We start from the raw sequence: 24405 nt of genomic DNA on the forward strand, positions 1-24405 counted from the left end.
TAGTTAAGAGGAAGGACTGTTCTTTAATAGCTGCATGTAGTGCCTTCCATTCTTTGTTTGCCTGCTCAGTCTGTTGTTCCATAACCAGCTGAAGGTGTTGTTGGCCTTCTGCCAACTGAGTTATGATAGCCTCCATTGTGACAGGTTGGTCATCACAGCTAGACCAGAAATCCCACTTCTGACACCACTGTAAGCCTATGGAGGGTGTTGGCGTCCCTTAGAAACCTCCCAATGAGGGAGCCATAGGCTAGGTTGTTGCTATAACACACTTTATTACAGATAAAGGTTACAGGGGATACACAGTTCGTCAGACTTAAGAACTGTAGTGCCAATGTCCCACTTCATCCAGGTCTGTCCTCTCTGAGTCTTCCTTGGGGGGGGGGGGGTGTTCGCTTTCCCGGTGGGATGTTGAGGCATCAAAGGATAGGTCAAAACAATGAGCAAAAAGGAAAAACACAATAGAACAAAGATTAGGCCAATGGCCTGTAATGTTTAAAAAAAAAGGGGGGGGTTTGTGCAAGCCTTCATCTGTGACCTGCCTGTGGGGTGCCTAGGTGAGTGAACCAAGTGACTGTTTAGGTGCTGCTTTTAGTCCTGTCCACCAGCCCCTTAAGAGAAAAGAAATGTGCTAATGGCACTTGCCTGTAACCACAAGCCTCCAGGCCGTGGTGAAGGGAGATCCAGCCTCCTCACTCGCCTTTGGAGTACTGGTCTCAATCGTAGTTTTCTGGGAGCGTTCTTCCAGATAGCTGGTCAATTCCTCCTCCTCCCTCTCTCCTGGGACAGAATGCTCCCCGATGCCGCTGTTCTCCGCCTCGCTGCTTCCGCCGTCTTTGTCCTGGCTCGTTTTCTCCCACTACCATTCTCCTCCGTTACCCGACTCTGCGCGCTGAACTCCCGAGACTCTTTCTGGTGTTCCTTTTCTCTCCCACTCGCCAGTCGCGTCCTCGTTGGGGCGTGCGTCAACAAATAGCACGCTGCCCTTACTTCCGGTTTGGTCGAGGGCCGCCGCCATGTTGGAAGTCCCGGGACTGGGGGTGACTTCCTCACACCAACCAGAACACTTCCGTTAACTCCAGGTCCGCCAAGCACTGCAGACACACATACCCAATGGCACCTCTCTCCCAGACTACACACCTCTTGAGGACAGACTGCTTGACGGAAAAACGATCTCGCTCACTTACAAGAACATTTTTAATAACGCAGTTTAACCCCTTCAGGGCAAAATGGGAAGGAGATGGCCTCGAACTAGTCGATGAGAAATGGCAGGAGGCATTATCCTCCCCACGCGAGGTGACTATATCGGCAAAGTTATGGCTAGTCCAGCACAAAATCCTGCATAGGATATACGTCACTGCGCCCTGTCTGGTCCAAACGGGGAGGGCTGATAGGGGTGAATACAGACGGCAATGTGGCTCTGAAGGAATATTTATGCATATATTATGGGAGTGTGACCTCATTCAGAGATACTGGCATCAAATCCACACAGAACTAGGTGAAGTATTGGGTCTTGATATCCACCTTGAGGCGAAAAGATGCCTGTTAAATGTATGGAAACCCACAGACCTGGGGGAATGGGCAGGACTTGGGTAACACTGGGACTTAGGGTGGCTAAAAGGAACATAGCACAACAATGGAGAACCACCAACCCCCTAAACTCGCGGAATAAAAGAAAAGCATGGATTGCTGCATGTTCCAGGAAAAAATGGTTTATGTTGCAAGGGGGTGCCCGAAGAAATGGTCATTAATTTGGGGGGCCTGGAACACATACCATGGGGAGATCTGTAGCCCACCGCGTAGCACTAGTATTGATGACTTGTCCTCACCATAAAATGTACCAAAATAATGGGGAGTGATCCTCCCCACCAAAGGGACAGAACACAATAATGACTCCAAGTCAAAGAAAAGTCCCTTTGGGACTCCTCAATAGCATACTAGGACACTCAAGTCTCTCTCACACTTCACTCATATACAAACTATTGTAATTGCCAAGGGATAGTATATAAATGTTTTATTCGCTACATGAATGCCCAATCAAAAACCAATGTTTTATGTATATAAAAAAGATATGTCAATGAAACACCTCTGGAGAGAGCTGCGGAGAAGCAATCACCAAGAAGCAATAGGTGCGGGATACCACCGGTAGAAAATTTAGGGGTGGGGGAACAAGACCGCAATCCGGAGAGCCACTAATAAGAGCGGACCGCTCAAATTCTGCATCCGGCCCCCCCGCCTGTGGCTGTCTCTGAGCTGCGGACAGAACACCCGGAACATGACAACCTCCACGCCGGAATATCGTTGCCCTGAGTCGCGTGGCCACCCTGGTGTAAGACGACTGAATAGCGGAAACGCGGCAGCGGTCCAAGCGACTCCTCCGTATCAACATGACGAAGCCGAAGAGTGGGAATACCGCCATTCAGGTTAACAAGATGGATAAATACGCAGTGCCACGACAGCTCATGACCGACTCCGGGGTAAATGAGGAGGCCACACCAGCGGAAGAGCCTTCACTAGGCTCAATAATGGCAGCGTTGCAGGCAGTCGGGACTAACCTAGAGACCAAAATAGACAAGGTCACGATCAAAATGAACCTTATGCGGGCAGATATGCGAAAGACGTCTGAAAGAGTCACGGTCACAGAAGAAAATGTAAGTGAACTACAGGACGTCGCACGTGAATTGGAGAAAAAGGTGCAAAAACTGGTTCTAGAAATCGAAGAAAGTCCCTAGTTTTCCAAAAGTGGAAGAAGCATGAATAGTATGAACGCACAAACCCATAATTGCCATGACCACAATACTAATAAATCACAATAAGATAAAAAGGATAAAACATGAAATCAAAACAATTTAGGAAAATAGTACAATTTAATGAATATAAAACAATCAAGAACAGTTAAAAATACAAAGTTGTCGACGCAGCGTTTCGGTTTTCCAATAACACCTTCATCAGGACAGTGTTCTAGTTAGAGAGAAACGTACAATTAGGTACATTTAATATGGTCTTCTTTTTCACAGTACATTATTTAGTTTACTGACAATTTTATTACTAGACATTCGGTTAATACAGGGACTAAAAGTACATGGCACTTTGTTTTATTATTACTTTATTAGACATGTGGTTATCTGGGTTTTGGGGAGACATTTATAGTGACATTGGAGGTTCATACTCATCTAATCTTTTACAAAAAATAATACGGTATGGAAAGACTTTATTACGCATACCTTCTAAAAAGATGGAATAATATTCCTGCCTCAGTATTCAATTTGAGGTTCTCTTCATGTGTCTTTCATATTGGGACACCTTCTTATGAATAAGTACCACTTGTTGGCTATCAAAGCACGTGGCATTCGTGCATAGTCCTTTACTGGGGAATATATGATATCACGAATTAGATTATATTACCTAACCAATAATATCATACTAAAAGATTTAGTAGACTTTGTTTACCTTAAGATATGTTTAAGCTCTGTCTACTATAAGAGGTCAAGGGAGCCACCGTTTTTAATTGATGGGGAGCTGATGCCCTAATGAAAACAAAATTAAAGGTTTCTGAATATTTGTTATTGAACATTCATGTAGATGTGAAATACTCTGGGAGAAGGGTTCCCGACTCACCCTATTATATGGGGCTCTTGAGAATCAGGCAATGCGTGGCTGGATGCGTTGATAATTTACTCGTTGCCTGGGCGCGTTTGTGAATATTCGCGTCCACCTTCTAGCTCGTCTTTAGAGAACCACTTTTATAAAATGCCCGGCTCTTAAAAGAGAGAATATGTAATTTTAGCGTTGATTCTATCCGCTTGTAGTTGTAGCTATATAGCGGTACACTTGTGTCTACTCTTTATCAACTCATTTGTCTATCTCTATCCTTCGCTGTTAGGGGAGGAATTGCTAAATCCCAAAAAAACGTATAATTTTCTTTGTTACATCTTTATTGCTAAACAGGTTTGCCGTTATGTACTACAGCCTACTGCCACGTATGGACTATTTATATATTGGCACTATTGTTAGTTTATTAGGTCTTTATTCCTAGACTAGTTTGTCATTGTGCCCTGAGGCCTCCTTCCCTGTATACCCAATTTACATATTAGCACTGTCGTCTCTGTCCCATATCTTTATCTGTATCTTAGACTTTATTTGCACCATTAGGAGATTCCAGAGTTCTAGCCGTTATCTATTGGGCTGATAATGATAGCTATGTACGTCCCGGACTAGGGGGCCGTACTGTCTTTATCTTATCTCTAGACTTATTAAAGTCCGATGGCCATCTTCTCTTTATCCAAACACTAGGTTTTCTCAAACCCCGTAGGTTACTTACAGAATACTCAAAGTTTCCTGTTCAGTTAAAAGGGGTAGTTGTAAGCATTAAGGGCTATGGGGCCGTCCTTACTTCGACTAATCGCTAGATTTTTTCGACCCGTTAGGTACTTATACAAAAAAGCGGCCGTTGTTAATGAGTGCCCGCTTACTTATCTTGAATCAAGCGGCCTCCCTGCTCCACTTGTGCCTCTTTTCTTTTTCTGGTATCCATGAATGCCTGATTTGCTCGATGCTTGTCTGGCTAAATGGGGTTTACGGGATAGGCCCATTCCCGGAAATAATAACGTCACTTCCTGTGCGACCGGACTATGGTTAAATCTACCCACGTAGTTTGATGTCATCTTTTGATAAAAATAATTAATTATCAATGCAAAATTGCCGCTCTCAATTACAAAGAAACCCGCATGGAGCACATAGATTGTTTAAGAGCTTAGGCTGCTCAATTAGTTTTTTTGTGAATACTACGTTTTCACAATCTATAAGAGTAAAGATCGAAATAACTACTCGCTAAGCTTTGGTGGGTGCTCCCCAAACAAACCGCCGTTATTAATTGGTGCCCGCTTACCTGTCTTCACTTGAGCGGCCTCCCTGCTCCGCTTGTACCTCTTCTCTTTTCTGGAATGATTAAGTGCCTAATTTACTCGGTGTTTATATGCTGTGACGGGGTTTGCGGGATAGGCCGATTCATGGAAATACTTACGTCACTTCCTGAGCGACAGGGTGGTGTTGAAAACTACCCACGTAGTTTGTTGTCACCTTGTGAAAAAATAATTAATTATCGATACGGAATTACCGCTATCAATCGCAAGTGAACCTGCATAGGGCACATAGGTTTATTTAAAAAACTTAGGCTGCTCGAGTTGTTATTAATGTGGTCTCTAAGTTCTCGCAATCTGTGTTGATCAAAGACGGATTGCATCGGAGGATTAGACATATCTATTGTACCACCTGCACCAAATTATTATTTTGCCACTTCGGTTAGTAACATGAACTGTGTATAAGATTATTCTGCTAATTATTAATTGTTAACTCCCACGTAATGAAAAAGGCTGAAGCTGTACTCTACACCTTGATCCTGTGCACTTTTCATAGTTACCCTTTATTTTCTATGCTGATATTTAATTAAACAAAAGGCCGAATTGAGGGCGTTAATGCTGGGATGGGCGGATCCGAAACGTTATCTTCGGATTCTCTGGTTACAGAATGCGGTCCCATTCTTCTTTAGTATTTAATCCTTTCTTTACTGCATTAAAGCGAGACATAAACATTTTTTCTCGTTTTCTTCTTTTTAGATCCATATCGCCACCTCTGGCGTTCATACAAATCATTTCTAGCCCACACCGTGTCAGGTCTTCAACTGTGTGATGAGCTTCTCTCCAATGGTCTGTTAATGGTGCACCTTTTCTATTTGTGCAAATTGCTGATTTATGTTAGTTTATTCGCATACGAACTTCGTGGGAGGTTTCACCTATGTATGCCATGTTGCATGGGCATCTGATGAAATATATGATATTTTTGTACCTACAGTTAATGAAAGATTTAACTTTATGTTTGATATTATTGTGGTCAATAACATCTCCTTTAATGGCCTGTGAGCAGTTTTGGCAATTGCCACATGGAAACGTGCCTGTAGGTAATGGGGCATTATTTATGCTTGATTGTGTGCTAGGTTCAACTTCTCTATACGTATGCACCAGGCTATTTCGTATTGTCTGATTTCGCCTGAAAGCAAATATTGGTTTCAGGAGTTTATCCTTATTTTTGTTGGTGATTAAGTTCCAATTTCTATTTATGATATGTTTGATCTTAGTACTGATCGAGCTATAATTGGTTACAAAAATTAATGGTTTCTTTTTTTGTGTTTCAATCTGTTTTTTTCTGGAAGAGGTTATCCCTGTTAAAGTATTTCGCTCCTTTATAAGCATGTTTTACCCTGCGTTTCGGGTAGCCTCTATTGATGAATTTTTCAGTTCATGTTTTCGCATGTTTGTCAAAATCTTTGCTCTGTGTACAGTTGCGCTTAAGTCTTAAAAACTATCCGAAGGGGATGTTGTCCCTCTGACATGGTGGGTGGTAACTACTATAATGCAACATGGTGTTGCGATCCGTTTTTTTAGTGAAAAGCTCCACCTGCAGTTTCCCATTGTCTTGTTTAATTATTATGTCGAGGAATTCACAGAAGTTTTTATTATAGTTCAACGTAAATCTGAGATTAGCATCTCCAAGGTTTAGCCACGATATACATTCATTTAATAGGTCTACTGGTCCAGTCCAGATGAAAAAACATATCATCTATATATCGTGACCATTCCGATATGTTTTCGAAGAAAGGGGCCATGGGATTAAATATGTGGATCTCTTTGAATTTTGCTACGTATAAGCAGGCTGGACTAGGAGCACAGGTTGCTCCCATGCTGGGACCTTTTACTTGTTTAAAATACTCTTTATTAAACATAAACATGTTGTTCTTTAAAACTAGAGTGACACAATCAATAATGAAAGTTTCTTGTGAGTTGAAATCTCTGTCATTACTGTGTAGAAGGGATTCTATCATTTCTATTGTGCTGTCCTGTGGTATGTTCGTATAAAGCGCCTCGATATCGAGGATTACTAGAAATTGAGTATCACTATTAAAAGGTAGGCCTTCTACTTTTTGGATTGTGGCGGCAGTATCTTTTATATATGCCTTCTGGGTTATTACATGTGGTTGCAGAAAAATGTCCGCATACTTACTAAGCGGCTCTGTGAGCGAGCCGATGCTGGAAACTATAGGCCTCATGGGAGGATTTGTGGGATCTTTATGCACTTTAGGGAGTCCATATAATGCGGGTACTATGGGGTTATCGTTCTGAAGGAATTTGTATTCATCATTACATATCACCTCGTCTTCCTTGGCTAGGTCTAACATTCTTTTGACCGTGTCTTTCAGTTGTAGCCAGTCATTTCTTTTGACCTTTTGATAGTGGTCCTCATTTGATAATAATAGGTTAATTTTATCATTGTATTGTGTAGTGGACATAATGACTATACTGCCCCCCTTGTCCGCAGGCTTTATGGTTAATGTGTGGCAGTTCTGTACATTTTTAAGGGCCACTCTTTCTTCTACCTTTAAATTAAAATTGATCCAGTTTTTCTGGTCCAGGAGGTCAGAGATACATTTTTCAACCACTGTCTCGAAGGCTTCAATGTCTTTATTTATCTGGCTAATTTGTGGAGTCATGTAGATTTGGGTTTGAGGCCTGATTTGTTTATTGAGGGTATCCTGTCTTTATCTTCAAAAAAAGTTTGTAATCTCACTTTCCGGAAAAATGCTTGGAGGTCTCTTTCTAAATTAAATCTGTCTATTGGGGATGCAATGGCAAAACCCAGACCTTTTTCTAAGAGTATGATCTCTATTTCAGAAAGGGTTGTTCCTGACAGATTAATCACTGGGGCCTTAGGTCCCAGGTTTTCTGGCTCCTGGTGTAGGGCCTGTGATTGAACTGAGGTTGAGGGGTATAGTTGCCTCTCCCCCTGTTCCTCTCTCGTGGTTGTGTAAAAGTTTGTCGTTGTCCTAAAAAATGGGGTGAATCTCTATTCGGACATGCCCATGGTCTCTTTCTCTTTCTGATTGTGGCACTCTCCTGTCATTTCTGCATCTGAATCGGAACTAGTATAAGAAGTGTCTATCTTTTTTAGAACAACGACAACATTTTACACAACCACGAGGGAGGAACAGGGGGAGAGGCAACTATACCCCTCAACCTCTGTTCAATCACAGGCCCTACACCAGGAGCCAGAAAACCTGGGACATGTAGATAAGGCCCCAGTGATTAATCTGTCAGGTACAACCCTTTCTGAAATAGAGATCAGACTCTTAGAAAAAGGTCTGGGTTTGCCATTGCATCCCCAATAGACATATTTAATTTAGAAAGAGACTTCCAAGCGTTTTTCCGGAAAGTGAGATTACAAACTTTTTTCGAAGATAAAGACAGGATACCCTCAATAAACAAATCAGGCTTCAAACCCAAATCTACATGGACTCCACAAATTAGCCACAATAAATAAAGACATTGAAGCCTTCGAGACTGGTTGAAAAAGGTATCTCTGACCTCCTGGACCAGAAAAACTGGATCAATTTTAATTTAAAGGTAGAAGAAAAAGTGGCCCTCAAAAATGTACAGAACTGCCACACATTAACCATAAAGCCTGCGGACAAGGGGGGCAGTATAGTCATTATGTCCACTACACAATACAATCATAAAATGAACCTATTATTATCAAATGAGGACCACTATCAAAGGTCAAAAGAAATGACTGGCTACAACTGAAAGACACGGTCAAAAGAATATTAGACCTAGCCAAGGAATACGAGGTGATATGTAATGATGAATACAAATTCCTTCAGAACGATGACCCCATAGTACCCGCATTATATGGACTCCCTAAATTGCATAAAGATCCCACAAATCCGCCCATGAGGCCTATAGTTTCCAGCATCGGCTCGCTCACAGAGCCGCTTATAAGTATGCGGACATTTTTCTGCAACCACATGTAATAACCCAGAAGGCATATATAAAAGATACTGCCGCCATAATCCAAAAAGTAGAAGGCCTACCTTTTAATAGTGATACTCAATTTCTAGTAACCCTCGATATCGAGGCGCTTTATACGAACATACCACAGTACAGCACAATAGAAATGATAGAATCCCTTCTACACAGTAATGACAGAGATTTCAACTCACAAGAAACTTTCATTATTGATTGTGTCACTCTAGTTTTAAAGAACAACATTTTTATGTTTAATAAAGAGTATTTTAAACAAGTAAAAGGTACGAGCATGGGAGCAACCTGTGCTCCTAGTCTAGCCTGCTTATACATAGCAAAATTCGAAGAGATCCACATATTTAATCCCATGGCCCCTTTCTTCGAAAACATATCGGAATGGTCACGATATATAGATGATATTTTTTTCATCTGGACTGGACCAGTAGACCTATTAAATGAATTTATATCGTGGCTAAACCTTGGAGATGCTAATCTCAGATTCACGTCGAACTATAATAAAAACTTCTGTGAATTCCTCGACATAATAATTAAACAAGACAATGGGAAACTGCAGGTGGAGCTTTTCACAAAAAAACGGATCGCAACACCATGTTGCATTATAGTAGTTACCACCCACCATGTCAGAGGGATAACATCCCCTTCGGACAGTTTTTAAGACTTAAGCGCAACTGTACACAGAGCAAAGATTTTGACAAACATGCGAAAACATTAACTGAAAGAATTCATCAATAGAGGCTACCCGAAACGCATGGTAAAACATGCTTATAAAAGAGCGAAATACTTTAACAGGGATAACCTCTTCCAGAAAAAACTGATTGAAACACAAAAAAAGAAACCCTTAATTTTTGTAAACAATTATAGCTCGATCAGTACTAAGATCAAAAATATCATAAATAGAAATTGGAACTTAATCACCAACAAAAATAAGGAGAAACTCCTGAAACCAATATTTGCTTTCAGGCGAAATCAGACAATACGAAATAGCCTGGTGCATACGTAAAGAGAAGTTGAACCTAGCACACAATCAAGCATAAATAATGCCCCATTACCTACAGGCACGTTTCCATGTGGCAATTGCCAAAACTGCTCACAGGCCATTAAAGGAGACGTTATTGACCACAATAATATCAAACATAAAGTTAAATCTTTCATTAACTGTAGGTCCAAAAATATAATATATTTCATCAGATGCCCATGCAACATGGCATACATAGGTGAAACCTCCCGCGAAGTTTGCGTGCAAATAAACGAACATAAATCAGCAATTCACACAAATAGAAAAGGTGCACCATTAACAGACCATTGGAGAGAAGCTCATCACACAGTTGAAGATCTGACATGGTGTGGGGTAGAAATGATTTGTATGAAAGCCAGAGGTGGCGATATGGATCTAAAAAGAAGAAAACGAGAACAATTTTTTATGTCTCGCTTTAATACAGTAAAGAAAGGATTAAATACTAAAGATGACTGGGAACGCATTCTGTAACCAGAGAATCCGAAGATAACGTTTCGGATCCGCCCATCCCAGCATTAACGCCCTCAATTCGGCCTTTTGTTTGATTAAATATCAGCATAGAAAATAAAGGGTAACTATGAAAAGTGCACAGGATCAAGATGAGGAGTACAGCTTCAGCCTTTTAAATTACGTGGGGGTTAACAATTAATAACTATCAGAATAATCTTATACACAGTTCATGTTGCTAACCGAAGTGGCAAAATAATAATTTGGTGCAGGTGGTACAATAGATATGTCTAATTCTCCGATGCAATCCGTCTTTGATCAACACAGATTGCGAGAACTTAGAGACCACATTAATAACTACTCGAGCAGCCTAAGTTTTTTAAATAAACCTATGTGCCCTATGCGGGTTCACTTGCGATTGATAGCGGTAATTCTGTATCGATAATTAATTATTTTTTCACAAGGTGACAACAAACTACGTGGGTAGTTTTCAACACCACCCTGTCGCTCAGGAAGTGACGTAAGTATTTCCATGAATCGGCCTATCCCGCAAACCCCGTCACAGCATATAAACACCGAGTAAATTAGGCACTTAATCATTCCAGAAAAGGGAAGAGGTACAAACGGAGCAGGGAGGCCGCTCAAGTCAAGACAGGTAAGCGGGCACCAATTAATAACAGCGGTTTGTTTGGAGAGCACCCACCAAAGAGTAGCGAGTAGTTATTTCGATCTTTACTCTTATAGATTGTGAAAACGTAGCATTCACAAAAAAGCTAATTGAGCAGCCTAAGCCCTTAAACAACCTATGTGCTCCATGCGGGTTTCTTTGTAATTGAGAGCGGCAATTCCGCATTGATAATTAATTATTTTTATCAAAAGATGACATCAAACTACGTGGGTAGATTTAACCATAGTCTGGTCGCACAGGAAGTGACGTTATTATGTCCGGGAATGGGCCTACCCCGTAAACCCCATTTAGCCAGACAAGCATCGAGCAAATCAGGCATTCATGGATACCAGAAAAAGAAAAGAGGCACAAGTGGAGCAGGGAGGCCGCTCGATTCAAGATAAGTAAGCGGGCACTCATTAACAACGGCCGCTTTTTTGTATAAGTACCTAATGGGTCGAAGAAATCTAGCGATTAGTCGAAGTAAGGACGGCCCCATAGCCCTTAATGCTTACAACTACCCCTTTTAACTGAACGGGAAACTTTGAGTATTCTGTAAGTAACCTACGGGGTTTGAGAAAACCTAGTGTTTGGATAAAGAGAAGATGCCATCGGACTTTAATAAGTCTAGTGATGAGATAAAGACAGTACGGCCCCCTACTCCGGGACGTAGATAGCTATCATTATCAGCCCAATAAATAACGGATAGAAATCTGGAATCTCCCAATGGTGCAAATAAAGTCTAAGATACAGATAAAGATATGGGACAGAGACGACAGTGCTAATATATAAATTGTGTATACAGGGAAGGAGGCCTCAGTGCACAATGACAAACTAGTCTAGGAATAAAGACCTAATAAACTAACAATAGTGCCAATATATAAATAGTCCATACGTGGCAGTAGGCTGTAGTACATAACGGCAAACCTGTTTAGCAATAAAGATGTAACAAAGAAAATAATATGTTTTTTTGGGATTTAGCAATTCCTCCCCTAACAGCGAAGGATAGAGATAGACAAATGAGTTGATAAAGAGTAGACACAAGTGTACCGCTATATAGCTACAACTACAAGCGGATAGAATCAACGCTAAAATTACGAATTCTCTCCTTTTAGAGCCGGGCATTTTATAAAAGTGGTTCTCTAAAGACGAGCTAGAAGGTGGACGCGAATATTCACAAACGCGCCCAGGCAACGAGTAAATTATCAACGCATCCAGCCACGCATTGCCTGATTCTCAAGAGCCCCATATAATAGGGTGAGTCGGGAATCCTTCTCCCAGAGTATTTCACATCTACATGAATATTCAATAACAAATATTCAGAAACCTTTAATTTTGTTTTCATTAGGGCATCAGCTCCCCATCAATTAAAAACGGTGGCTCCCTTGACCTCTTATAGTAGACAGACCGAAAACATATCTTAAGGTAAACAAAGTCTACTAAATTTTTTTAGTATGATATTATTGGTTAAGTAATATAATCTAATTCGTGATATCATATATTCCCCAGTAAAGGACTATGCACGAATGCCACGTGCTTTGATATCCAACAAGTGGTACTTATTCATAAGAAGGTGTCCCAATATGAAAGACACATGAAGACAACCTCAAGTTGAATACTGAGGCAGGAATATTATTTCATCTTTTTAGAAGGAATGCGTAATAAAGTCTTTCAATACCGTATTATTTTTATCTAAAAGATTAGATGAGTATGAACCTCCAATGTCACTATAAACGTCTCCCCAAAACCCAGATAACCACATGTCTAATAAAGTAATAATAAAACAAAGTGCCATGTACTTTTAGTCCCTGTATTAACCAAATGTCTAGTAATAAAATTGTCAGTGAACTAAATAATGTACTGTGAAAAAGAAGACCATATTAAATGTACCTAATTGTATGTTTCTCTCTAACTAGAACACTGTCCTGATGAAGGTGTTATTAGAAAACCGAAACGCTGCGTCGACAACTTTGTATTTTTAACTGTTCTTGATTGTTTTATATTCATTAAATTGTACTATTTTCCTAAATTGTTTTGATTTCATGTTTTATCCTTTTTTTCTTATTGTAATTTATTAGTATTGTGGTTATGGCAATTATGGGTTTGTGAGTTCATACTTTTCATGCTTCTTCCACTTTTGAAAAACTAGGGACTTTCTTCCATTTCTAGTTATAGCTCCTTGTCCCAGATCGGATTTCAAAGGAGACCTCCCTTCATTTTTGATAATTGGCAAAAACTGGTTCCCCAGCATAAGGAAATGGCACTGCACCTGGATGATCAGGAAGGACCAGCCTGTCGCAACAACATACGAGTGGTGGGGAGGCCGGAAGGGGCGAAGAGGCCCAGCGTGGACCTCTTCCTGGAAGACCTTATCCTCGATCACCTCAAACCCAAGAGACTCTCCACGCTATTTTCTATCAAAAGTGCGCACAGGGCTCCAATCCTGAGGCCACGGCCTGGTGCACCACCCGCACTATTATTGCCCGTATCTTGAACTTTCGAGACCGAGATGCAATCCTACAAGCAACTAGGGCGAAAAGAGATCTCCCCTGTGATAACGCGACAATCAGATTTTTCCCTGATTTTACCCTGAAAGTGCAGAGAGACCGTTGCTCCTTTGAAGGCATCAAACGGGCACTCAGGGACAAAGGTCTAAAATATATGATGTTCTTTCCAGCTAAACTGAAGGTACTGGATGGAGAAAAATCTTGGTTCTTCACGACACCGGACGACGCTCATCGATGGCTTGAAGGGGGACCGGCTACGTCCCAACACGACAGAGAAGAAACCGTCAATAGAAACGCCACTTCATACTCCAAAGACTCTGATAGCAGACTTGAAGACAGGGGACACTCCCCGCCAAGATCCAGAAGTTCCAAATCTGGGAGTCCTGGCAGCGACACCGCACGCTCCGGGAAATGAAGGACTGCAACAATGACAATGGTTGGTAGATATCTTACTTACTGTCCTGTTTATAATGGTAGGTAGAAAGGTTGTGAGTTGAACACCTCAGTGGCGCCCATGAATGAACTTGGGGTGAAATGTTTCAGTTGGGGACTAGAGACACTTCTCTGAACCATTAGGGGAATATAATGTAATTTGGGATTGCTGCAGGCCTGGGAGGGAGAGACTATCAGGCGCCACACCGCGCAGCCCTACGTTTATGATTTATTCATTGTTGGGGATCATAGGCACTCTGCTATTGGGAAAGTGGGTAGTTTTGAACCTACTAGGCAGGGATGCAGGGAGGGGGGATTGGTTTAGGGGGAAGGAATAGGAAAGACATTACCACTACCTGTATATCTCCTCGGTAGAAATATTCATCATGTTATAGTTCTAATGGTTATAGATCTGCAATTGTCACTGTATATTCACTTTGAAAACATGCACATAATGATTTTCACACCTCAATATGTTGCAAAGACAAACATACCTAATGGCATCACATGACCTAACGGCACAGTGTACCACAAAGCCACAACTGTCCTTCCGCTCCTGGAACGTCAATGGCCTGCGGGATAAGATAAAATGAGGATTGGTACTACAATACCTGAAGCGCATGTCTCCGGCCGTTACACTGCTACAGGAGACGCACCTAACGAGCTCCACATGTAGGGCCCTTGATAGATGGGGGTTGCAATTAGTGTCCCTCTCCAAGTTCACCAGCGGATCCCGGGGGGTGGAGATTGTGATACAAAAACAGTTCCCCCTCATTATCCATCGTACTTTTAAAGATGACCAGGGCCAATTTGCAGCAATTTTGTATCTGTCTACATACCACCTGCGCTGCAGGCTCCCACCCTACAAGAACTGGGCAAATTTCTCTTAACGTTACCAGACGGAGACTTAGTAATAGGAGGAGATTTTAATATGACCGCGCATGACACACTTGATCGCACACCGACTCGCCCACAGCATAGTGTTGGCTCACCTTTGGCCGACTTCTTAGATGCACATGGCCTGTTAGATGTGTGGAGGTTTCAAAACCCAAATGAGAAGCAATATACATTCCACTCAGGTGCTCATAAAAGCCTTTCCTGTATTGATTACATACTTGTGGCAATAGACAGTTTGGGTAAGCTCAGCAGAGCCGCACATTTGCCCAGAGGAATCTCAGATCACTCACCGGTTATGGCAGAACTATTGACACATCACACTACTCAAAGTCGTAGGTATCCTATATACCCGGGGTTCCTCCTGAACTCTAAGATCAGAAAAGCCTTAATCAGGGCAACTACACACTACTTTCAAGATAATGAAGCGCCAGTCCCCTCCCCAGTTACGTTGTGGGAAGCATACAAGCCAGTGATCAGAGGCCATGCTATATCGCAAATTGAGGACATAAGAAGGGGATAAAACAGGATGTAGAAACTATGGAGCATGAGTTAGAGCGATTGGATTCCCGGCAGCGGTGAACTCTATAGATGGGAACAATCACACTCTGCGCATAAAAAGACAGGAATATCGTGAATATCTGCAGAATGCTGTCGTGTCCCGCATGACAGCCACCCAACACCGGATCTACGAATCCGGAGATAAAGCGGGTAAGCTCCTGGCATGGCTTGACAAAAGGGAAAAATCACATAGATGGATCGCACAGATAAAAACAGATAAGGGCAAAACTACATCTGATCCACAACTCAGAGTGGATTCGCTGGCACGCCACTATGAGCGAGTCTACACTTCTACGAATATCACCACCACACAGGAAGCACTCGCTTTCCTTAAAGATATTCATATGCCTCAACTCACACCCCAAGAAGTCGACAGAATAGAAGCTAACATGACAGTGGACAAACTCAAAGTAGCTATCACTAAAATACAATCTGGGAAGGCCACCGGTCGAAATGGTATTCCAATAGAATTATATAAGTGCACAGCAGACAAGATAGCCCCATACTTGTTACATATGTATAAAACATTATTGTAGCCATACATAAGCCGGGCAAACCAGTGGAGGAATGCTCATCATATCGTCCGATCTCATTAATTAATGTGGAAGGGAGAATATTAGCAAAAACACTGGCGCTTCGACTTGCACCCTATCTCACCAAACTGATTCATCCAGACCAGTCCGGTTTTATGCCCGGTAGAAGCACTGCACTAAATCTAAGATGCCTACACGGCGTATTGGGCAGACAACACACCATACTGGAAGACCCTGCAGTCCTATCCCTGGATGCAAAGATGGCCTTCGATTCAGTGGAATGGGCCTTCCTATTCACGGTACTCCAGGACTTAGGATTTGGACCAAAATTTTACTGATGGTTACACTTACTTTACACCAACCCCATAGTAGTGGTGGTGGTGTAGTGGTGAATGGTCATATATTAAAGGAAATCAACCCGAGTAGAGGGCCGAGACAGGGCTTTCCATTATTGCCCCTACTGTTTGCATTAGCCCTAGAACCATTGGTGACCTGGAAAAGGTGGGACCCCATGATACGAGGTCTAAAGTAGAGGGAGGAATGGGAGGACCGTATATCCCTCTATGCCGATGATGTATCGCTATATATTACCTCGCCTACACTATCAATTCATGCAATACTTAATATCTGTGCTGTGTTTGGCTCAGAATCAGGATTTGCCATTAACTGGGACAAATCGGTACTGTACGTCCTACATGGAGCACCCCCACGGTTGCAGAGACTGTAAGGTCCAGATAGTCATGAATAGTTTTAAGTACCTGGGCATCCATATTACCTCAAATCAAGATTCTTTTTTTGCCCTCAACCTACAGCCCCCCTTGCAAAGACTGAAACGGGAAATCAAACTAGGTAGAGCAGCCCTCTTTAAAATTATGGCCCTGCCTAGATTCCTTTACGTCCTGAATAATATGCTGTATCCAGTCCCCGACACATACTTTAAGGCAGTGAACTCAGAGTTTGCGGCCCTTCTATGGGACGGCAAACCGGCCAGAATAGCTGCACACAAATTGACGCGTAGTTGGTACGATGGTGGGATAGCCCTGCCCGATATAAAGGTGTACTATTGGGCCTAACAACTCACAGTAATTAATCAATGGCTCCACGTACCAGATACAAACCCCACATATCACCTAGACAGAATGACCCTGGGGGTTGGAGAGGTTAATAGAGCACTTTACGCCCAACGAAGAACCAGAAACCTCATGTGCCCAGCGAGGCATACTGTTGGCATATGGCATACGGTTAACAGACACCTGGGGTGGACGGGCAGATTTACACAACACACGTCCCTATGGGACACAGGCCAACTGGGAACATTAGGCAACAGCAAAGGGTTTTGAAACTGGGACCTGATCGGTATCTCCCAGCTGGGGGCCTTTGGCGCAATGGAGAGGTGGTTAGTTGTGCCTATCTGCAAGATCAGTACAAAATGGCCCAGAGGGAACAGTTTAGGTATATGCAAATGAAACATGCCATAGAGGCGGTCCTCCCTGCTGCCGAGACCCTCCTGGAATAGTCACCCCATGAGGACCGCTTGCTCACAGACCACTTGTATAAGCGAGCAACTTCGTTAACATATATAAATATCATCAATAACCATGCAGATTCGCTTGACAGACTCAGGGAAGCATGGCAGTTAGAGGTGGGAGACATGGATGACCCTGACTGGCGAGATGCCATAGCGTCGCCCAAGGGGGTTGCAATCACCTCCAGACTACGGCTGGTACAGTTCAAAATATTACATAGGACTTACTACACCAGGGTAGTTCTACACAAGATGGGAAGGTCCCCTGACCCGAGTTGTCTATGGCAGTGTGGGGAAGTGGGTACCTTCTACCACACATTGTGGGGCTGCATGAAACTGGGACCAGACTGGGAGACAGTGGTGAGGATCATTGCAGAGGTAACAGGGAAACAAGTACCGCTGGAGCCTAAATGCTGTCTTTTGAATGTGTGGGGACCTACGGATCTTACACACGCCGAACGACAATGGGCAATGACAGGCACGATGATAGCCAAGAGGACCATTGCGCAGAAGTGGGGGGTCAAAAATGTACCATCTTCAATGCAATGGAATAATGATATGGACGTTGTTCTGGTAGCGGAAAATGTCCAAATAAATGGAGTAGAATATTGGGAAAATGGAATATGTATAGGTGAGATATATGGACCCCCCCCCCCGGAGGAGGAGAGTGACTCAGATGATGATGTGTAATTGTGGAGAGGGAAAATGCGAAGTCATACGTTCCTAAATGTATTGAATAATTGTAATGAATTGTTTTGCAGATGATAACTTGTACGTGCAGATCTCTGTTGTTTACAATAACATTTTAATTAAAAAACATATATATATTCCTGTACCTTTTGCTTTAAGTGCTGATTTTTGTTTGTTATATGTCAATAAAAAGAATTGTAAAAAAAGTATTTCCCTCTGTTGGCCGTAGCATTGGAGACAACCTGTGAAACGAAATTCTTCCTGCCTGACCACATGATTTACTTTTTGGATTTGGAAGCGTTAGGATTTTCAAAAAGTATAAAAAAATAGTTAATTATTGAAGCACATTCATAACGTGTAGTGAAGAATGTGAGGATCGTTCATAGATTAGAGGTAGCACTAATAACAGCATTTTATTGATGAAAACATCATGGTGGAAAAAGGGCTAAATACCTGATGCTCCTTAAATGAAGAGCCCTTTAGGAGGGATTCCATGCGAGCAGAATGCAGGTTGAGTTCACTGTACTTTACAGGGTTGGATTGGTAATGCTGGCGCTCGGGCAATGCCCGAGGGCCTCCGAATTCCAGCTGTGGGCTCCTTTTCTTAGCAGCATGGGGGCCGATTTGGGCGGTTTCTGCATTGTTCGGATGCCGCCAGAGGCCCAGTGGGTGCCTGGGTGGACTTTTTGGGAGTAGATGGGCGTCGATGACCTTCCTTTTATCATCAGGCAGAGGTGTCACTTCCTTTCTGTCGCTGGGCCGGTCCATTAAAATATGCAGATTGAGCGGGGGCAGGGGGCCAGAGCAAAAGTGGCCTCACATGTTTTCAGGTATGTTTCACCAGTGTAAACTAATCTGGGCATTTTTTTTACCCCCCCCCCCCCTTTTTCTTTTTTCATATTTCGCTGAAGCAGTGTTTTGTGGAAAGGCAATATGCAAATGTGGGCCACTTTTTTAGCGTGCCTGGGCCGATTTTTAATCCCAATCCAACCCTGGTACTTTAGGAGCATGACAGGAAAGTAAAAGTTAAATTACTCTCTGCAAGCATGTTACCAGAAGGGGAGAGTGAATATCACTATGACTGGAAAAAATAAAATGCGCTCCACAGTATCAGCGCGCAGCGTGTGGCAGGTGATGAGCAGCGATTCAAAATGGCGCTGCCAGCGCCTCAGCAGCAACAGCACACAGAAAAAGTTAGAAAGGGCTCCACTTGGCTGTCCACTCAATAAAATGCATGCTTCTGGTATTCCGACGTTATGGGAGTTTGGTTTGCCACCACAAAGCATGGTGAGGGTCACGAAAATGCGACAAAGGTTCAAACGTGCGGTAGAGCCCCCGGTTTAGGCACCCATTTTTTGGTGGCAACGTAGCCACTCCCCCTTTCCTTTGTATTCTAATCATTGAAATTTAAAAGCAAAACTCCAGAATGCAAAGAAAAAACAAACAAATCACTTGAACAAGTGACTGGGTACAGTTTTACCTCTCTATCTCATATGTTGCAATCTTCCATTCAGTTATTTCTCTAGCTCCAGTCTCACCTTATTTCCACTATTTTCTCTTCCCTCCCATATTTTGTTATCTAATTGTTTCGCTCCAGTTGTCCCACACCTTACCCCAATCCTCATGCTTTTCTCACCATGATGCTCCTTGTCCATGATGAGCTCTAGGACCTGGAGCTCCGGGGAAGGAGAGCAGCAGAAAACAGTGTCTTGCAATGACCGCCTAATGCAAAACAATAAAAAATAAACATGCATGCCAAGCTTGCATTATTGAAACAGGCTGAGTTGGGATTACCAGTGTGTTCACTGCAGTTGCCTCTCTTCTGTAAGATGTATTGATGCAAACATTACATGTGACACATATTCAGACACAGTTTGCACTTGCTTTGAACTTGATTCATCCTCAAGGGCAGGGTTGCTGCAGGTCAAGCACAGCAGACACTGCTCTATCGAGTCTTTGGCTAACTTTAGGGATGAGAACAATTACACTGCTCCGACAGTCTGCCTGCACCCTCTGCTTCACCTGCCTTTCCAGGTCAGTCCATCAGGCTAAACACAAGTAATAAAGCTCAAGTGAGCACATTTCAGAATTAAACGTAGATGCTACTGATACATTGTGCATGCTTCTGTAAAACTGAAAACTGTATCTGTTTACAGCATGTGACTCACAACACCTGTCACATACATACTGATTGCATTGCAAACTTTATATAGCGCTTACTACCCCTGTGCCCTTGCCTACATGGGTGGTACATTATACTGTGTAGGGTGAGTGGTTGAAAGAGTGTTGTCTTTATTTTGATCCTGTGCGGAATTCGTTTCAGTGTGCTTGGGGACCACTGAGGTGCGGTCATCTGGTTATCAGATGATTTTCTCGGCATTGTGGTGAATGAAGAATTGTGAGAGACAGACGCACAGTTCAGTTGGATCCATAAACGTGCACAATGACAACCCTCCAAAATCATTACATTGTTAAATGTGTCGGTAATCGAGCGCAAAACCCTTTGAGACATTGGGTTATATTGCATTTCTACAGTACAAGACCATCAGTCGCATGCTTAGCCATACTTAAATTAAAGCATTTTATATATTTTGCCCATCATCAAAGAAATTGGGTTTCATAAAGCAAACAATAGTTACCTTGCACTTACTGTATTAAAGCACACAAATGTGAAGAACCAAGTATGTTCAATAATATATTTAAGAGGCTAAACTCCAACTATTTGAAATAGATTTTGGGGGGGAAGGGAAAATGTGTGCAACTTTGAATATTCCACTACAAATCCAGGCCTAAAGATCTTCGTTCAGGTAACGGTTACAGCAGGCACATTCGATAAAAAAGGTTCTTCAATCAGATCTGCCTCCTATTGACAGATTTCCGACTGAGGGCTTAAACAAAGAAAGTGGTCAGCGTGTGTTGGATTGGAATGACCTATTTTCCAACCAGTAATCTTCATTACTCTGAGTTCAAGTCTGTCTGTCCCAGTCCTTATGAAGTGAGCAGTCCCTTTGTGCCATAGAAACATATTACCTAGTAAAGTCAAAAAGATCCCCCAAGATGGCTGAAGTATCCCAGAATGCAGAAAGGGAGGAATTTGGGGGTAAACACTTCCTGATATATAAAGTGTAAAGAAGCATAGTAAATTGGAAGCAATCCCTTCAAAATGGGCAAAAAGGAGGGGCTAAGGGCTGTGACAGGAAGATCTGCACTCGGAAAAATGAAGATTACTGGTAAGTAACTGGGTCATTACCTCCTCATCTGTCTTCTTATCCCAGTCTTTCTGAAGTGAGCCAATACCCAAGGAAAAGGTGATCAGTTCTGAGCATAGACTTAATAACAATGTAATGCCGCACAAACCAGCTTTAATGCTGCACCCATGAATTTAATGAATGCTTCAAAAAGGTTTCATAAATCAAATGCCATGAACCGAAGGTGAAACATGAGCATCAAACTCCAATAATGAGATACAAATGTGTGCGGTGAAGCCCATGTAGCAGCAATACAAATATCCCTCAAGGACGCTCCCTTAAACATTACCCAAGACCAAGAGCCGGCCATACCTCTAGTGGATTTGCCTTCGACAGTGGAGCGAAGATTGACTCTAGATTAAATGATCGCCAATTTAATCATCCAAAGTGGATGCCCGGGAAGGCAGTAATTAAAAATGAAATTCAACCTTACAGAAAGAACTCATTCAGTCCCGGTATATGGAAATTGGGGTAAGGACATTCATTGTAGGGAGTTTTTCCTCTTCCGGGTAAAAGGGATCAGGGTAGAAAGCTAGAAGTGCAATATCCTCCCCGAAGGGAAATTTAGATGGGACCTTAGGGAGGAAAAGAGAGCTTGGTCAAAGAATGACCTTATCCTCACAAAGTCTGAGAAATGGGAAGAATAAAGAAATGCACCTGTTTCACTAATCCTTCAACCCGAGAAGATGGCAACAAAAAAAATAATTTTAGCAGACAGGAATTTCAGTTCTGCAGAATGTAAGAGCTCAAAGAGAGGATTCCTTAACGAATGGAATACTAAGGGAAGGTCCTAGGAAGGGGCTGGAAAGTGCATGACTTGGGGGGCGGGGGGTTGCAACCATTGTTGGACCCCTAAAAGCCTGAATAGGTTCCTATGGGCCTCTGATAGTGGAAACTTGCAATCACAACATACATCTGTCCCTCAGGAAAACAAGACACTTAATAGGTTCACAAGAACTATGGGAAATGCCCTTATCTTAACCAGGTCTCAAACTTTCTCCAGTGACAACTATACGACTTGAGGGAGGAAGGCTTTCGTGATAGCTAAATACATTCAGCAACTTTGACAGAGCAGCCCTGTGACACAAAATTAAACCTCTCGAACATCATACATTCAGCCTCATATGGCTTTGGGTTTCCAGTTTCAAGAGAGAAAGCTTCAATGGCGAGGGATAAATGGGAAACTGCCAGTGAGGGCACTGCTCCATTTACAAAAGAAGGGGAAACCAAGGTCCTCTGACCCACTTCTGAAGTATAAGGAGAACTTTTACATGATCTACCTGGGTTTTTTTAAGGACTCTGGGAATCAGAATAAAAGGAGAGGACCCATGCAGTAGGCCCCAAGATCATGGAATGGCTAGTTCATCTATCATCCAAGCTTCCTTGGATCATCCCAGAATGCAGGAACAAGGGAGTAAAGCATTCTCCTCCATGGTTGAAAGATCCAGCCATGGGCATCCAAATCTGAGAACAATCTGCTAAAACAGAATGGGGATGAGGCAGAGGGCTACCGAGGAGGGGAATGTTTTGCTGAGGGAGTCTGCAGGCCCATTTTTCCATCCTGGAACATGAGCTGTGGAGTGAGAGAGGAGATTCCTTTCAATGCAAAGACCTATCTTCTGGGAAAGGAGATAAATAGATGTTTGTATGCTCCCCTGACAGTTTGACATATGCTCTCATGATCTGATATTCTGTCTGCACACATACAGAACATGGGAGAAAACCAACGAAGCGCCTTCTAAACTGCAGCCAGTTCTTTACATTTCTGTGATTAAATCCTATGTTCCATTTCCCTTGAGCCTTTGGACCCTCCTATACCAATCCGTATTCAATGCAGCTGGCATCTTTCATTAACATTGTTGTCTGAGGAGAAACTAACTGATGTCCCTTGTTTAGATTTAATGGCAACCGCCACCACTTCAGGTCGATTTCTGAAGTTACGGTAATCATCGCCTGATACATGGGGTTTCAGTGATGAAAGATATGGAGGTGTATGTTGTATGGCGTTTTAGATTCTGAATGGATTTTCCAGATTAATGCCCTTATATAGGTACAATCCACGTTGCCCTTATATAGGCATAGAAATCAAGCACTTATTTAGGCATCGCCCATGCAACCCAAATACAGGCAAGGCTACTTCCATCGGTTCACCAAACGTCACCACGATTTCTTGGAAAACCAGCTTAAGCCGTTAGGGATGTCCCCTTGCTTGTATATTGATATCTCCAATAATTCAGTTAGTTTTACAATGAACATCTATTCCTTAGGGGTTCATTCATGACGTTCATATGCCCGACTTTACGTCAAACGTGGCATTCCTAAACACCTTCAAGGTATAAATATACCTTCACTTGCTATGGCAAAGCACGGTGGTTCGGAGCAATTGTACAACCTACTTGCCCGACGCAGCTCGCTACAGCAAGTGCCGAAGGAAGCCGACTCTCCAGCTGACGCACTGATCAGGAAGCTACCCTCCTCTGCTGAGAGATCCAACTCCAGTGTTTCTGACTTCCCTTGCGGGGTGTTGGGAAATCGAGTCCCGACACAGAGATACCAGACCTCCTTCGTTCTAAGGTATGGAGCTGATTAGAACCTATAGAAACCTTTGGTAGATTCTTGGCAAAAACTAAACCTATGCTAAGGACCATACTTACTTCTTCCCTCGTACTAGACCTAGGTTAGGTACATTGGCAAAGGCATATTTTAGAAGCACCAGTTGAATATTTTAGCCTGTGTTATTCATGTTTGTATTTTTATATGGCTTAGAAATAATACAATGCTATTACAGTATTATTTTATAATACTATTCTCGCTGTACGCATTATACTTTGCATTCTGTCTAACGATTGTAACAGTTCACCTCTCTTGCATGAGAAAGAAGACTGTTCAATAAACCTTTTATTGAAAACGCCGGTCTCACTATTTCTCTGCAAACTCTGTAGAAACAAAGCATGCACTATTAACTGAGTGAAATACTTATCTATTGTTTCCACGACTCTGAAGATAGTTATTCCAG

This window comes from Lissotriton helveticus, chromosome 10, assembly GCF_964261635.1.
Source record: "Lissotriton helveticus chromosome 10, aLisHel1.1, whole genome shotgun sequence".
Lineage (NCBI taxonomy): Eukaryota > Metazoa > Chordata > Amphibia > Caudata > Salamandridae > Lissotriton > Lissotriton helveticus.